Genomic DNA, 18,866 nt, shown 5'->3' with positions numbered 1-18,866 from the left:
GGTCCCACCTAATATATGAACAAATAAACCCAGGTCTCTAACCTAAAGGGAATTTGGAGGCTAAATGCATGAAAAATGAAGCACTGGTATTGATATGGCAGTAGCTTAGACTCAGACCTTTTTCCACTTAGTAACTGACTTGCTTCTTTGCTGCATCTTGAACAGTGATGGCTCAAACATCACGGTGCTAGTGGCCAGAGTCACCAGTTGTACAACTTCCTAGCTAGATAGTTGATTACATGACTCTAGAGCCCTAGTCACAGTCAATTCACTACTGTGGGTTGGTAATCACAAAAAGAGGGTAAACAGAGAGCAAGCCCATGTCACAAGCCCCCTTCTTCATACACTGAAGACACAGCCAAAAACTTGTTGTAAATGTTAATTAAGCCATTAATTTGTGATCTGAAGATCTCCCCAGTGGAACTAGGACTTTCCTAAGGACAGAAAACCAGTGGTTTGAAGAACAGTAGAAATGTTCATGAAATACCACAGTTTAAGATTCATTTGTGATGCATCAGAAATGTCCTTGCCTATGGTCAGGAGACTTGCCACTAACTAGCTATATGATTTTGACCAAATTCTATTACTTCTTGGAGTCCATCTCAGTTTTCTTCCTCATCTGTAAAATGGGAACTGTTTCAAAGTTCCCTTTTGGCACCAAAATTCTATGAACCTACAATGTATTTGGACCACCACCACTTTTCAGATTTCAGGATCCCCTACAACAATGCAAATAACCCTAAGAAAAGGCTACATCTTACCCTGTGTTGCCAGTCACCACCATACCTGGGAATCGAAGTCCTTTGGGGAATGGGACCAGGAGAGCGAGCAGGCCCAGCCCGAGGGGAGAGGCACAAAAAGGAGAAGTGGGTGGACCCCAAGATGTCACCAGTTAAGCAGAGAGAGGATCTTGATACCTCCTCCTCTATCTGCCTGTCCCCTGAGTGCCCAGCAGCAGGCTGTGCTTTACTGCATGCCTACGTAGGTGCCTGCTCACCACAGGGTGCCCTAGCTGCCAGCATGCTATTCCAGGCCAATAGGAGAACCCTGAGGTGAAGTACCCTGGGGCCAATCATAGGTGGAAATATCTTTTTAATGGCCAGAGAGAGTGTATCTTTGGCTGCTTTTCATTGGTTCAGACCAACTGAAGGCTCTCTGGACTCTCAGCCAATGCCGAGCCATCAGCCAACAGGAATGGGCTTTGTTGCTGGATCTTGTTTTTGTCTAGGGCTGATGGGTAACTCTGCCCCAAGGGCTGCCTTGTCTCCTCATTATCATCCCTGACTGAAAACTTTTGCCATGAACACAGAAGGCATGAGCAGTGGGGCTTAATCAAGGCAGCTTAGAGGTAGGCATGCTTGGGGCCAGGGGCCATGCCTGGGCCCAGTCCTTGCAGGTGAGTGCAGGTGAACCAGCAAAGGGAGAGAATAAACAAGTAGAATTGGTGGGCATGGGCACTGTGGAATTAAAGCTAAGGGCAGATCTTGACAGACCAAACTCTTCCTTCCTTCCCACAAGCCATGAGTATCTGAGTAACGTGTCCACAATCCTATGATTCCCTCTTTACTCTTTCTCTGTAGCCCCAACCACAACCAGGGAGGGTTTCCTCCCAAGAAAGTAAGAAAAGCTTATTGGAGAAGGTGTGCCGGCTCCCACTTGCAGGCTGGATTCCCTGACTTAGGATGCCCGCAATGGTCAGAGATATAGACTTGGTGACTCCGGCCTTCAGAGATACATGGATTCCATAACATTTGCTTCTAACATCTCAGACTGTAGTCTGACTATCTCCTCATATGCTTTAAGGAAGGCTAGGGTTGTGGGTTCAATCCTGGGTGAGCTGGATAGCCTTCTTCACTTTGGTCTCTGACCATTGACACAATTATTAGTCCCACCCAAGGGCAAAATCTCTAACCTGAACAGTTATTTAAGCAATGTGTACACAGGAGGCAGAATGAGAGAGTATGGAGGATACAGTGAAAAGCCTTCCCTGTTTCTGGAAACATTCAGTCTTACATCAAACACTCACTGAATGCCTTTTATGAGGCAGACAATCTACTGGATGCTAAGATAACAAAAAGGAATAAAACACATGAACTTTTGGTGAATCTCACCAGGGCAGAGCCAAGGGGAAGAGTGTGTTTTAAGCACTGGTGATTGACTACCTTTAAAAATTGACCTGAGGTTATAGTTGGCTTTGGAATCCCCCAGAACTGGCCCTTGGTAAAACTGATCACAAATGTCTGTTTACAATGCCCCTTAAGGTGCTCCCGTATTAAAACTCTCTTTCAGAAAAAAAAAAAAAAAAATGTACTTCAAAATTTATGTAAGACCTTGGGCAAGTCAATTCTCAATCCTCCCCTCCTTAAAATAACAAGCTTAGTCTTGGGGCTGTGAAGCCCTTTCCAAATCTAATAGACCCTCTAGGAGTCTGTAGTAGCATTTACTCATTAGTATAAATTTAAGTAGCTATGTTTCTTCTCCCTGGATTAGCTATATTTTAAGCTTTGTTCCCAATTGTGTAATGAAAGACTTTGTCACTTAAAGATTTTGCAGGGATCTGCCTACATTTGTGGAAGGGAAATGAAGATTAAAGAGGTATAATAAACCTCCCCAATATCCTAACATCCTCTTTCCTTGGGCTCTAGGGCCCTGCACTCTGTTGAGGTTAATCCCAACAGATTACTTAGTTACTAATAAAAAGAATAATTAAAAAAAAACTAAGCCCTTTTGGGGGCTTACAATGATCTAACACCAAGAAACTGTTGCAACAATGAACCTGAAAAGCCTAGTGAAAAGTTCTGAGCACATTTTATGTAGGCTCAGGATGCAGTAATTGCAACAGCACTTTGCCCCTTGCTCTTCCTTCCTGTCTGTTTTGGCTTCCTTTGGAGCCTGGATCTCAGTCCTACTGGCCACAGATATTTTGAATGATTCAAGGTCAGGAAAAGGGACAATGATTCAGAAATGCACATCAGTCCTTAAGTACATTTAATTGTAAAATACATCTAATCAGTCCAATCCCCTGTCTGAACATGGCAGCTAAGACAAGCAAAGCAAAGCTTTTGCATTTCACTCCAAACCAAAATAAGAAGCTAAAGGCGGATGGGGGAGGGGATGGGATCAATGAATCCAATCAATGGTCTATATTAATGTTTCTTATATGATAGTGCTGATTTGCAGCTTTCCAGGTGCCAAATGGCATCTGGGAAACATTACTCCATCCCCCAATTGACGTAATAATTAGATTGCATAAATGGTTCCTCTGTGCTCACTGCCAGCCCAAGAGACAAATGTTATTGGCGAGCCAATCAATCTTTCCCCCCGTTAAAGTTTCAACCTGCGTCAGCAATTATGCCGTGGAGGTCGAAAGCCACCCAAATGAGTGAAAACTGGCAAAGATGAATTTCAGGAGTGGATTATACTGCACTATTTCCCAGCAGAGTGTGTATGGTCACAACCTGGACAGGTACATGAACAGATCTGCAACTGGATATACCACCAGGAGCCAGAAGAGGAAAGAAAGTCTAGTGACATCTTCTGCAAAATTTTGCTTTTCTTTATTCCAGTTGTCTCCTTCATACTTAGATAAACCAAGGGGCTGAGGAGAGCATGGCAGGGGAAGGCATTAGTAATTTGTTATTAGTCTTTGTGATAGGCTGAATAATGCTCCCCCTCCCATAAAATCCATGTTCTATTCCCCAGAATGTGCAAATACTATCTTCTATGAGACTTTGCAGATGTGATTAAATTAAGAATCTTGATATAGAGAGATTACCTTGGACTAGCCAGCTGGGACCTAAATGCAATCACAAGTGCCCTTATAAGTGTGTCAGAGAGAGAGATTGCAGACAGAAGAAGAAGAGAAGGCAACGTGACCATGGAGGCAGGGATTGGAGTGGCGTGGCCTCCAGCCAAAGAATGCCAGCAACCACCAGAAGTGGGAAGGGGCAAAAGATGCATCTCCCCTAGAGCCTCCAAAGGGAGCTCAGCCCTGCCAGCACCTTGATCTTGGCTCAGGAAACATATCGGACTTCTGGCCTCCGGACTTTGAGATAATAAATCTCTATTGTGTTAAGCCACAAAATTTGTGGTAATTTGTTACAGCAGCCCTAGGAAACTAATATAGACCTCCATTACTAAGCCCAGGTCACAGGTAGAATGATAAACAACCTTCCTGTTGTATTGTAAAGAGCATCAAAATCCTTCTCTAGCCAAAATAGGCCCTCCATCTATCATGATGCAATGTCATGGACTAGGAATCCAAAATTCACACATATATGTCAACATTTCTACTTTTTGAGCAATTCTTTCTTGCTACTACATTGCAAACAGTACACATAAGCCCTTGTTTTCCACTAGTCCTTTTGCATGAATTTATGCATCCAATTAACTCCAGCCACCAGGCAGGCCTTGGGGGGACAGGGAGGGACACTGAGCAGGTAGGGAAATACGGTAAATATGTCTAAATTGAAACCACTATTGGGCTCAAATCAAATCCTTTTTAGTAATAACACTAAGTAGGGCCTTTAGGAAAACAAGTCATGGCAGAACTAACTTAATTTACTCTTCTGATAAGGTTACAAGGCTTGTAGATCAGGAGAATGTTGTAGACAGGATGCATCTGGATTTTAACAAGGCTTTTGACTTAGACTCTCATGAGCCCTTTATAGATAAAGTGAAGAAATACAGACTGCAGGTGAGATTCCAGAGGTAGCAGGTGGCTGCTGATATGTGGATCAGGGTCTCTAGTGACAGGTCACAGATCTTTACATCAGTGTCAGTCAAGTCACCATTCTTATCCAACAGCTCAGACAGATGGCATGCTCTCTGAGAGTGAGGATGCTGGAAAACTAGAGGATCTAGCTAACAGATTGGATGGGAGACTCAGGATCCAAAACAATCTCAGTAGGCTGGAGCATGGGCTGACCTCTGTGAAATGCAATGTCCAGCATTAGGAATTCAAAATTCACATGTACAAAGACAGGCTTATATACAGAGCAGCCGTCAGCATAGAGAAGGCAGAGGAGATCAGGAGGCACACAGCTGGATGAGTCAGAAGAATGGTGAGGCTGGCAAAAATAAAAAAAATTTAAACAATAAAAGCTAAATGTAGCTGAATTTGCTTCTCTGGAAACAAGAGAGAACCATGCTAACACTTGATTATTTTCCATTATCCAGGCCATACTGGGTTCAGTTCTGGGCAAAATTCCTTTTATCTCCCAGATGTATTATTTTTAAAAAAATAAATAAAAACAAAAGGTGGAGGGGAAATGGAGAGATGTTGGTCAAAGGATATAAAGTTTCAGTTAGGAATAAGAAATTCTGGAGATCTATTGTACAGCGTAGTGACTACAGTTAATAATAATGTATACTTGAAAATTGCTAAGAGAGTATATCTTAAATATTCTCACTACGCACACACTAAGTATGTGAGGTAATGGATAGGTTAAATAGCTTGATTCAATCATTTCACAATGTATACATATATCAAAATGTCACATTGTACATTGTAAATATGTACAATTTCTATTTGTCAATTACATCTTAATAAAGCTGGGGAGAAAAATACAAAAAGAAAAAAAAACTTACCAAAGTGCATAAAGTGAAAATTGACAGCGTTCCTCCCTCCCAGTACCTAAGGCCAAAGGTAATTACTGTTAACAGAGTACTGAGTATCCTTCCACATTTATCTATGAAATTATTTATGATGTACAGTTTATTAACACAAATGAAAGCATGCTATATATATTGTTCTTGGCCTTGCTTTTGATTTAACAATGTATCATGAGCATTTTCCCATGTCAGTGATCATAAGAGCTAATAATTACTGTACATTTTCCACGTACCAAATACAATTCTATAAATACTTCATATTTTCATTCAGTTAAAACTCACAATAACTTCCATGAGATGAAGAATATTATTATTATTCCCACTGTAGAGAAAAGAAAACAGTTCAGAGGACTTTCCTAAGATTACAGTTATTTAATGTCAGAGGTTGGATTTGAGTTCAGGTCTGTCTGGTTCCAGAACCTATGCTCTTAACATCTACACCAAGCTGCCTCTTAGTTCTTTGAGGGCAACCTCATTAAAAAAAAATACAGCATAGGAGTTTATTGTATCTGTATCATAATTTAATTAATCTTATGTTAGTGGACATAAGATTGTTCTGTTACTGAAAGATTTTTCAGAGCTTTTAATATGCTAATGTGCATTACGAACCTCTTAAGAGGTGGATATAGTAGGCTACATGTCCAAAACTTCCTTAACCATGGCATCCTTTTTTCTCACAGAGTACTTGAGAGACTGGAGCATTGGGGATCAGATTTTGGTGTGCATCTGCATCATCTGGGATGCTTTTCAAATGCAGATCCCCAGGCCTCGACTAAAGTGCTTCTGATATGGATAATTTATAGACCACACATTGACAAATACTGCTGTGTGCTATGGGATTAATATTTGATGTGTAAAATGAATATGAGTGGCTACATAACCACAGTTTTATTGATCAAAGACATGATCAATAAAAAATATTAACTTATTGATTAATTGATTTTAATCTATTATTGTCTTATACTTCCAGTAGTGGCAGAGTTCTTCGTTGAGGGAGGTGGAGAGGTGTGATGGTCACTGGTGGCTTAGTCTCCTGGGAACTTAGCTCACTGGGATGCCAGATTAATGCATCCTTGATGTGGGTTTCTTGCATTGGAGTGAATAAGGTTCTGATGATTAGGTGACCTGAGGAGGGAAGGGAAAAGAGTGTTTCTGTCTCCCAGCTAGTCATGTCTTTTCCAAAAGAGGGAAAGCCACGCTAAGTCTTTTTGGCAGGTTAGCAAATAGTGGCAAGTTGCTTTCAGAGAAATTGTGCTCAATTTTTAAAAATTATTTTTATATATTTAGGGGGTACAAGTCCAGATTTCTTACATGCATATATTGCCTAGTGGTGAAGTCTGGGCTTTTAGTGTACCCATCCCCCCTCAAAGAGTGAACATTGTAGTCAATATGTAATTTTTCAATCCTTAGCCGTCTCCCACTCTCCCACCTTTTGGAGTCTCCAATGTCTGTTATTTCCCTCTGTATGTTCATGTGTATCCATTGTTTGGCTTCCACTTCTAAGTGAGAACATGTGGTATTTATCTTTCTGGTACTGAGCTATTTCACTTAAGATAATAGCCCCCAGTTCCATCCATCTTCGTGGAAAAAAACACGACTTCATTCTTTTTATGGCTGAGTAGTATTCGATGGTGTATACATACACCACATTTTCTTTATCCAGTCATCCATTGATGGACATATAGGTTGATTCTGTGACTTTGCTATTGTAACTAGTGCTGTGATAAACATGTGAGTACAGGAATTTAAAAAAATAATGATTTATTTTCATTTCAGGATAAACCCAGTAGTAGGATTGCTGAATCAAATGGTAGTTTTATTTTTAGTTCTTTGAGAAATCTCCGTACTTGAAAATGCTCAATTTTGTTCACTGAAATTTTGGCCTCGGCACCTTCCCCAGTTCACCTTCTATGCCTTTACCTATGCTAAACTTTAAACATGTGGTGTCAACCTCAGCCTATCTCCCATGAATTACACTTGTTGAGGATGCAGATTCATTTTGTTCAAGGTATTTTTCCTGCCCTTTGCTTCAATGGTCCTCAGTTCCCCAAAGTTAAAGCCACTGATACCTGTTTCTGCTCAGTCTCCTTCCTGGCTCATCCTTGGCTTACTCCTTTGGACTTAGTCTTTTTTAGTTTAGTTCCTGGTCCTCTTCTCATAGTCTAATTTGAAGATGCCATTCCTGAGCAATATGGTCCACACTCCTGGTTGCAAACACTTCACCAATAACCTCTAAATCTGTATCTTCTCTTTTCTGAGTCCATGTCCCAGAAATCCAGTTGCCCCATTGTACATCTCTACTTTGATGTACCACAGTTAACTCCAACTCAAAATCTCTTCCACCATTCCAGAAGAAATAAACTTCCCACACAAACATGCTTTTCCACCTAATCTACTATCATATGCTTCATCATGCAAATTAGGCACCTAGACCTTTTTCTTGACACTCTCCACTCACTGTCCCCTAAATATCCAATCAACCAACAAGTCTTGAAATTTCTACTTCTTTAATATTGGCTGAATATGTCTGCTTCTCTTTATCTCCCTGCTGATACCTCAACTGGATTCCTAAAATAACCTTCTAACTGATGTCCTTGACCCCAAATAATGCACCCCAATTCTCACACAAGCCATTAATCAGCACTCTTTTCAAATATCACTTCTTGCAGGAAGCATTTCTGGATCCCTCCCAACCAGTCCTCTCTTCACATAGATCTTGCTCTGGGAATAATGGAACTAAATAGCATCCCATAGCCAAAGAACTTCAGAAATGCTGATGTTATATCCTGCTTCTGTAAGAAGAAATTGGGACAAGGGAGATTTATGCTCCCCAAAAATACTCTTGAGGTGTATTCTACTGTGGACAATCCTGAGGTACATGTGTGCCCAAGAGAGCAGAAGTTCAGGAATTGGGAGTGGGCTCCAAGGGAGCAGCCAGCTCTGTAGAATCCACACTAATCTGCCTCCAAACACTCCAAGTTTTCTAATTTTACCCTTTTTCTTTGGCTTTCTCACCGAAGATGTGACCCACTGCTGCAGGGATTTGGGAAATAAAATGCATCATTAATCAAAAATTACTCTTCCCTAAAATAAAATATTAGCTCTGTTGGGTAGTTAATTGCATTATCAGAATGAACAGCTCATCCTCTTTTACAAGGGCTTTAAACACTGATCGCCTAATAAGTGCAGGAATTATAGTTAATCTAGCTCAAAATTTAATTATGATGAGTCATACATCACAAAGCAAGCACACAGGGGCAAAACTCTGGTGAAGTCACATCCAACTGACCTTGACCCCAGGCCTGTTGGTTCTTTCTAAGTGGGAAATTGGAAATCCTTCCTGTTTGTGAGATAACAGGGGCATCCAAACAAGACCCACCCCAGTCTACCTCAGAAGTCTTACGGGAAAGCCTGCCTTAATCGAATCTTGCAATGAGAAAGCCCAGAAGCAATTCTCCCTCTGGGCTCTGCCTTTCCAGACCCCTTTAGAGTATTATGCAGTTAGATTTGAAGAACACCATTACAGTGGATCTAGGCTGGGACTAGGTATTAAGGAATTGCGCGAGATGTTCAGAATTTCAAGAATGCATCTAAATATATAGTTTCAAAGACTTTCCTGGTTGACACAGACCTAAAAAGTCAACAGTTTCTCCACGTGGTATGGCTTTGTGTCCTCGAATTCTCCCAATTGCTCACATAACTGAGGACAATCTTCCAGGTTTTTTTCTGAGTAAAAAAAGCTGATTAGCCTTCTTCATTTGGAATTTTCCACTTCTAATAATGTGGTTTAAGAAGTTATTATCTCTAAGCAGTTACTGGCACCTAAATTATTTTCTCACTGGTCATTTTAATTATTTGTATACATATGCAGGTTGAACTCAATTGCATCACTTTTCACTAATGACTGCTAAATTCTTTTATATTTAACCCATTATTTAAGCTAGTCATGACTTTGGGGAATACTCTTTCTGCCCTCCAAAATAGCTGCATCTTCTTCTTGCTCTTTGCCATCTGTACTATTGAAAAGCAATCCTATTTTATTTTATTTTATTTTTTGCCTGTTTGGAAGTCATATATATTTTTTCTTCTCCATTTTAAAGGTGTAGGTGTCTCAAGCTCTATGTATTTATTTCCTGATGAGGGTATTAAGGAAGCCTCTTATATATCCTTATTCAATCTTCTTACCCTCTAGGTTGACTTCCTTTTCTTGGTATTTTGGGGCTTAGGAGAAAAAGATTTTGGTCTAAACCTTCCATGATTATAGGCATGTTAGTCATATTTCCTTCTCTTCCATTTTGCTTGTCTGTTCTTTGTAACAAATCATCCGAAATTTAGTGGCCTTAAGCAACAAATTTATGTTATTCATTATTTCATGGATTAGGAATTTGAGACGGCCTTGCCTAGTGGTTTGTTTCTCATTCATGTGGAGCTGGCTGGAGAGCTGGGACTGGACACTCCACTTTCAAGATAGCTTCTGCACCTACATGTCGGTCACCTCAAGGTCTGGAACCTTGTGCCCCACCTCAATATGACATCTCATCCTCCAGGCCCACTCCATATGACTTGAGCTTTTCATAGCATTGGTGGTCTTAGGGTAATCACATGTTGGCTGGCTTTCAAGAAATCAGTGAAAATTACCAGAGCAGTTAAGAGCTATTCCAAGTACTGTAACAGCATCACTTCTATCGTATTGTATTGGCAAAAGCAGTCACAGGTCCCATTCACACTCAAAAAGGTAGAAAAATAGACTCTACTTCTTGATAGGGTAGTGGCATTGCAAAACAGCATATGGAATATGACATTGTTATAGCTATCTTTAGAAAATACAAACTTCCATACTTTCTATAGATTGCCAGACTTAAAAGTCTCATACTTTAAAATACACATGGAAAGACTGTACAAGAATAGAGAAGTTTCAAGAAATAAAGATTTAAGGAATTGAACTATTTACCTTGAAGATAATATCATGTAGTGGATGAAACAAGGATTTAAATTCATAAAAATCTAGATTCAAATCCTATCATGACTCTTACAAATTTTAAACCCATGGAAGAATAACTTTACACATCAATAAACATTTACTAAGCATTTTAATATGCTATCATTGTGCCAGAGACCTAGGTATACATAAATGCCTAAAACAATATATAAGCCTTCAAAAAGGGTCTTGAATGAGACCCATGTTTCATGTTTGGGTAACCAGTTGTTTTGTGTTGCTATTTACTGTGATAAAACCTACAGGAGGAGATAATAGTTTCTGTATAAGCTAAAGTGCAGGGTTAAGCAGGGGAAGCTGTCAAATAGGCAGTCAGAAATACTAGAATATTGAATGGTCTGGTCTAAAGATGTAGTTTTGGCAGTGATCAAAATAAAAATGGTAACTGAAGCCCTAGAAGTGTATGAGTGTGCAGAGCGAGAAGAAAAGGTGGCATAAAAATGATCCCTAATAAAACATCAGTGTTTAAGGGGTAAATGGTGAAAAAGGAACTTGCAGAGAAAAGATTACTGGATTTGAAGACATAGCATTAGAAACTTGAAAATTAAACAAAGAGAGGAAAAATAAAAATACCAACATAGTGTTAGTGAGCTGTGAGACCACTGAAATCAGCCTCATAGACATAATCAGAGTCATCAAAGGAGGAAGGAGGACAGAAAAAATATTTTAAGAAATAATGGCTGAATATTTTTCAAATTGGATAAAAATTATGAACCCACATATCTAAGAATCTCAACAAATCCCAAGCATAAAAACTGTGAAAAACTACACCAAGGGACATCATAACCCAATTGCTTAAAATCAGTGATAAAGATAAAATGTTATCTTTAAGATAAATCTTAAAAGAAGTCAGTACAAGGGGACAGGGAGTGGGGTAGGTTAGGCAGGTGGTGGAAGACACATTACCTAAGGAGGAACAATTATAAGAAAGACAGCAGATTTCTTGTTGGAAACGATGCAAGTTTTAAGACATCAGAAAAAAATATCTTTAAAAGCACTGAAAGAAACCTGTCAACCATGCTAACAATGGACACAGGAAAGCTAAACTGGCTATATCAATACATGCAAAGTAGATTTCAGACCAGTGAGGGTCTTTTCATAATGTTAACCAGGTTAATTCATTAAAAATACATAATAATCTTATATAATGAGGTTCAAAAATACGTGATGCAAACACTGATAGAGCTTAGACAAATCCACGATTATAGTTGGAGATTTCACTACCCTTCTGTCTTAGTCTATTTTGTGTTGCTATAAAAGAATATCTAAGGTTGGGTAATTTTTAAAGAAAATAGTTTTACTTGGCTCATAGTTTTTCAAGTTATACAAGAAGCATGGAGCTAGCATTTGCTTCTGATGAGGGCTTCAGGGAGCTTCCACTCATGGCAGAAGGCAAAAGGGAGCCAGTAAGTACAAAGATTGCATGGCAAGAGAGAAAACAAGGTGTGGGGAGGTTCCAGGCTTTTTTTAACAACCAGCTTTTGTGGGAACTAAGAGAGCAAGAACTCACTTTCCTTCATCTCAGGGAGGACACTAATCTATTCATGAGGTATCAGCCCCCCGTGACCCAAACACCTCCCATTAAGCTCCACTTCCAACATTGGGGATTAAATTTCAACCTGAGGTTTGGAGGTGTATCCAAACTATAGCAGCAACGAATTATAGAAAAGTAGAAGGTTAGTGAGATTAGAAAAGACTAAAAAAGCACTTTCAACGAAATTGACCTAAGTGACGTTTATAGAGCACTTCATCCAAAGTATTGGAATAAATATTTTTCCCAGTACAGATAGAACATTTATCATGATAGACCATATTCTGGCTCATAAAACAAACCTGAATACTTTTAAAAAATAGTCAAATTATACAAATATATTCTGATCAATATGGAATTGAATTAGAAACCAGTAACAGAAAGACATCTGAAAAGTTCCCAAATATTAAAAAAAAAAACCCTGAACAATACACTTAAATTACCCATGGGTCAAATAGGAACTCATAAGAAATGGAAAATACTTTGAAGTGAATAAAAATGATAATGCAAAATACCAATTTTGCAGATTGCAGCTGAAGTAGTAGTGCTCAGAGGACAATTTATACTATGAAAGGCTATATTAGAAAAGAAGAAAGGGCTCATATCAATAATCTAAACTTCTACTTTAAGAAACTATAAAGTAAAAGCAAATTAAGCTCAAAGTAAGGAGAAAGAGGGACATAAACATAAGGGTAGAAATCAATAAAATATTATGTAAAACAGGAAAACAATAGAGAAAATCAACAAAACCAAAAGCTAATTTTTTGAGTAGATCAATAAAATTGTTAAACCTCTAGTCAGACTGTTCAGGAAAAAAACAAAACAAAACAAAGAAGACACAATTTACTAATATCAAGAATGAGAGGAGTGATACCACTGCAGATTTTACAGATAATGAAAGGATATTATAGACAATTTTAGGCTAACAGTTTCAACAACTTAGATGAAATCAGCAAGTTTCTTAAAAGATGTAAGCTACCAAAGCTCACTCAAGAAGAAAGAATTTGTAGTTGAAAACCTTTCTGCATAAAAAATTCTAGGACCAGACAGCTTTTCTGGTCATTTTTACCCAATATTGAAGAAAGAAATAATACCAACCCTACACAAACATTTCCAGAAATATAAAGATGAGGGGATACTTTACAACTCAGTCTATGAGCCAGCATTACCCTGAGACCAAAACCAGTCATAATCAATACAAGTAAAGAAAACTATATATCAATATCTCTTACAAGCATATGCATTAAAATGCTTAACTAATTTTATGAAATCAAACCCAGTAATACATTTAAAAGATACTACATCATAGTTAAGTGAAATTTATTCAAGGATTGCAAAGTTGGATTAATATTTGAAAATGTCAATATATAATAATTCACCATATTAACAAAGAAGATCCATATAATTATCTTAGTAATGTAGCAAAAACACATTCTACAATATTCAATGTCCATTCCTGGTGTTAAAGATAGAAACTTCTATGCAAACCTGCCATAGAAGAGAGCATCTTCAAACTGATAAATGGAAAACCTACTGCTAATATCACACTGAATGCTGAAAGACTGAATGCTTTTGCCCAAAGATCAGGAGTAAGGTAAGGGTGTCTACTTTCACCACTTCTGTTCAACATTTTACTGGAGGCCATACTGAATACAATAAGGTGTGAAAATACATAAAAGACATATGTATTTGGAACAAAGACATTTTATTCCCAGACTACAGGATCATCTCTGGAGAAAATCGAAAGGGATCTACACAAAAGCTACTAAAAGTAATAAGTGAGTTTAGCAAGGTTGCAGGATACAAGGTCAATATACAAAAATCAATTTTTTTTTACCCTAGCAACAAACAAAAGAAAATTGAAATTTTTTAAATATTATTTTCAATACCATCAAATAATATAAAATACTTAGGAATAAATTTGACAAACAACATGGAAAACATGCACATAATATTGCTGAAAGAAATTTTCAAAGACCCAAATAAGTGGAAAGATATGTTTATGGATCAGAAAGCTCAATAATGGTAAGATTTCAGTTCTCTCCAAATTGATCTAGAGATTCATCATAATCCCATTCAAAATCCCAGTAGGCTTCTTTATAGATATTGACAAGTTGATTCTAAAATTTACATAGGAATTCAAAGGACCTAGATGTGTCAAAAACAACTTTCACAAAAAACAAATAACTGTCTGGTTTTAAGATTTATAGTAAAAGTATAATAAGACAGTATAGTATTGGTGTAAAAACAAACTTATATATCAATAGAACAGAATAGAGAGTCCAAAATAGACCTACACATATAAGGTCATTTAATTTTTCACAAAGATGGCAAGGCAATTTAATGGGGAAATCTTTTTCAACAAACAATGCTGAAACAATGGAATGATCACATACAAAAAAATAGGGCCTCAGCCCTTATCTCATGCTATGTACAAAAATTAACTCAAAATGGATCAAAGACTTAAAAGTAGGAGCTAAAACTATAAAACTTCCAGCACAACACTTAATAGAAACTCTAAGTGACTTTACATCTGGCAAAGATTTTCTAAATAGAATACAGTAAGCATGAGAACTTAAGCAAAATTGATCATGGGACTTCATCAAAATTGGAAACTATTGTTTCCTAAAAAGTACTATTAGTAAAATAAAAAGGTAAGTCACAGATGGGAGACAGCATTTACAAATCACATATCAAATTAAGGAATTGTGTCTAGAATATGTAAAGAATTTTTATAACTCAGTAATGAGAAGATAGGCAATACACTAAAAATAGGCAATAGATTAGAATAGACACTTCACAACAGAAGAAATACAAATGGCAAATATGCACATGAAAAGATGTTCAACACCATTAGTCATTAAAGAAATGTGAATGAAAACCATAGTGAGACATCATTACACATCCATTAGAACATCTGAAATGAAAAGACTGATCATACCAATGTTGGTGAGGATGTGGAACAACTGGAATTTTCATTCATTCCTCATGGGAATATGAAATGGTATGTTCACTTTGGAAAACAATCTGGCAGTTTCTTAAAAAGTTAAACATATACCTGCCTTACAACCCACTCATTCTTCTCCTAGCTATTTACCCAAGAGAAATGAAAATATATACACTAACCCACAAATGCTCATTGCAGCTTTATTAAAAACAGCCCCAAACTGTAAACAACCCAAATGTGCATCAACAGGAGAATGGATAAATAAATTGTGGCATATTTGTACAGTGGGATGCTACTCAGCAATTTAAAAGAGCAAACTGTTGATGCATGCACAACATGGATGAGTCTCAAAATAATTATTTTGAGTGAAATAAGCCAGACAGAAAAGAGTACATCCTGTCTGAATCCATTTATATAAAATTCTAAGAAATGCAAATTAACCTGTGTTGATAAAAGCAGATCAATGACTGCTTAGGGACAGTGTGTGGGCTGTTTGGTTTACCAAAGGGTATCTCGAAACTTTTGTTGGTGATAGAGATGTTCATTATCTTGATTGAGGTGATAGTTTCATGGGTGTATACATGTGTCAAAACTCATCAAAATATATGTTTTAAATATGTGCAATTTATTATATGCTTCAATACAACTGTAATAAAAAGTAAGAGCAAGACTAAAGAGCAATCATGGTAAATGTAGCACAGTGGAGTGGTATGATTGATTACACTGAATTGAAAAAAGAATAGGAAGTGATAAAGCTGAGATTGGGTATAGACCACTGTTTTTTTAGGCTTAAAAGATGAGAGGAGCTTTAATAGTAGATGAAGGGGGCAGTGGTGCCAAGAAAAGATTTCTAAAGAAGAGGGACAGTTGAGCATATGAATAACCTGAGGTTAGGAAACTGGTAGGGAGAGAGGGAATAAAGAGTCAGGAAAGAGAATGGATAATAGTGCAAGCAGGGTTCTAGGGGAGATAGGAGAAGGAAAATTAGAGGAGGGTGTACAGAGCAAAGGTGGAGAAACTAGAGGATGAGGGCCAGTTCTTCTGAAAGTAAAAGAGAAATGCGAAGTGAGAGCTAGTGAAGCCAAAGAGACCTTTGTAAGTATGGGGGCAAGGAGCTGAAGTTAGCCTCGATCTCCTTTATGAAGTAGGAGTCTGAGCCATTGTATGGGGTGTGGTGACAGTAGAGTGAAAGGTGCTGTTGTTTGAGAGGAGTGATGAAAAACTTGGAGTACAGATAGGAGGAAAATTGGAGAAAGAGGTGACCTGAGGCATGTGAAAGGATTGCAGGGTGGCCAGAAGGGCCAGCTGAGGGTGGAAATTCTGTTAGAGGCAACAATACTTGGGGTGCTGCTCCTTTCTCCCACAGTGGCCATTATGACATCAGAGAAATCATTGGTTTGGAGAGACTCAAAACTGAGGCTAAACAGTGCAGATGTGGTCATTGGAGGGCAAGGGGACGAAGAGGCAGCCAATACTAAATCAATATGCTCCAAGATCTAGGCTGGACAAGGAAAAAAGTGAAGAGAAAAGGAAGGTCTTGGGCACTGGACCCCTCAGTGAAGCCAAAGAGCAAATGGCATGGACCCAGCCTTCATTAGCAGATTTGGGCCTCCGTGGGATATTGGAGTTGAAGCCACGCCCAGTGATGCCAAGTGAATGGGAGTGGTTGAGGCGCTCAGAAGTTAAAGGTCAGAGAGATATGAGGCCAGGGTGTTTGAGGTGGGACTTCCATGTGTATATTGTTGAGGACACCCAGGATGAGGACAGAACTTGGAGTGTCAAGGAAGCCTGTGAGCTGGTCCTCAGAGTTCAGGAAATGATCATCACAAGGGTGGTAGATACAGGTATAGTATGATGCTCTGTCTTAATGGAATTTCATGCCCTGAAATCTAGTGGAAAAAACAGTTCTACTACTGAAAAGATTCATTTTAATTTGATTAAATTCTAGGAACAAAGTTTCAATATAGTCAATTTTGGTTTTTTTTCCTATGCCAGTTTTCTGAAGGGGTAGTTGAACACTTAGTTCATTGCATCTCTGAGAGAACAAATTAAGATAATGAATTTTAAATGCTCAACCCAGAGCCTGGCACCTAGTAAGTGATCAGTAAATGGAAGCAGCAGCTATTAATATTACTGTGCTTTTGATTTGTTCTACCCATTAAATAATGTTATCTCTTTGAAGACTTATTTCTACGGCCTAGGGATTTTCTCTGGAGCTATAAGACACAGTTCTGTCTCGGCAAATGACAAATCCTCTGACACCTAAAGACAGCCAAGACATCTCTCAACCCTAGGCAAAATATCCCCAATTTCTCCCCTGCTCCTCCAAGGATCTCCTTCCCAGAATCCCAGTGAAAAAAACACAAAGCAAGTTCAGTCATAACTTGTCTGGTTTCACAGGTTCACAGCTAGAGAGAAGTTTGGCCTCAGGACAAATTGTACCTTGAGTCTCGCTCATACATGATTTAGATGATATTTAGATGATACTTTGCACTTAAGACTTTAGAGTTGTTGTTGGACTCAGTTAAGACTTTTGGGTCTGTTGAGATGGACTGCATATATTTTGCATGTGAGAAAGACATGAATTTTCGGGGGCTAGGGGCAAAATGTTATGGAATGAAAGTTTGTGTCCCCCCAGAACTCATATGTTGAAGCCATAACTCCCAATGTGTTGGTAGTTAGAACGGGATCTTGGGAAGGTTAGATGACGTAATGATTACAGAGCCCTCATGATGGGATTAGTACACTTATAAGAAGCGATATCAGAGAACTAACTCTCTCTCTCTAGAAGCAATATCAGAGAACTAGCTCGCTCGCTCTCTCTCTCTCTCTCTCTCTTTCTCTCTGCGCCATGTGTGGATACAGTGAGAAAGCAATCATCTGCAAGCTGGGAAGAGAGCCCTCATTGGAATTCAACCATGCTAGCACCCTAATCTTGGACTTCTAGCCCCCAGAACTGTGAGAAAATTAATTTCTGTTATTTAAGCCACCCAGTCTATGGCATTTTATTATGGTAGCTAGAGCTAAGATGTGTATCTTTACTAGAGTTCTGACTTTACATAGTATCCTTAGCATGTGCATATGTCACATTTTACTTATTCAGTCTTTTAGTGATAGAAATCTAGATTGCTTTCAGTGCCATCACAAACAATGATTTTATAAACATCCTTGCACATGTCCCTTAATGGTTCTGTTACAGAATTATAAACTCATTCATAGAGTTTATGCATATTTAATTTCATTAAACACCTTCAGATTGCTCTCCTGAGTGGCTCTACCACTTCACACTCCAACAAACAGAACTTAATATATGATTTATCATATCATCATCAGCTCATAATATTATCTGGCTTTATAACTTTGCCATTCAAATGTGTGTTAAGCAATATTTTGTGGATTTTAAAATTTGCATTTATATGAGTACTACTGCAACTGGGCGTCTTTCCATAGATTCATCCATAGATGTAGTTCCATCTACATCCAAAATGGATTTGAAACAGATTAACATAAAAATTCAGAGAAATAGGGCAGATAAATAAAGATCAAAGGAATGATAGGAAAATCATGTAGAGAAAGGGAGAACCAAGGATGAAACAGTTTCCTCTACCTAACATAACTGAGTTTCCTGGCAGCCAAGAAAAAAAGGAAAAAATGATTCATTTATTCAATAAATGTTTTGTGTTGTAGCTTTAAGGTTTGAATTTCTTTGGTCTGTTAGCTGAGTTTCAGGATAGATAGAAAATAAACATAGTTTTGAGAAAATAATCTGACTAAATCAA

General features: G+C 38.2%; 1 long non-coding RNA gene across 1 annotated transcript in view; it reads left to right on the top strand.

The window, feature by feature from the left end:
• Positions 1-18,005, top strand: part of LOC104658125 — a 38,534-nt gene extending 20,529 nt beyond the window's left edge. Inside the window, exon 3 of the long non-coding RNA XR_747387.2 lies at positions 17,953-18,005. This is a non-coding gene — a long non-coding RNA (uncharacterized LOC104658125). The remainder of the gene's footprint in view (positions 1-17,952) is intronic.
• The last annotated feature ends 861 nt before the right edge of the window (positions 18,006-18,866 follow it).

This window comes from Rhinopithecus roxellana, chromosome 7 (genome assembly GCF_007565055.1).
Source record: "Rhinopithecus roxellana isolate Shanxi Qingling chromosome 7, ASM756505v1, whole genome shotgun sequence".
Lineage (NCBI taxonomy): Eukaryota > Metazoa > Chordata > Mammalia > Primates > Cercopithecidae > Rhinopithecus > Rhinopithecus roxellana.
Note: the sequence above shows the minus strand (reverse complement) of the source record. Positions and strands in the feature narration are given on the sequence as shown.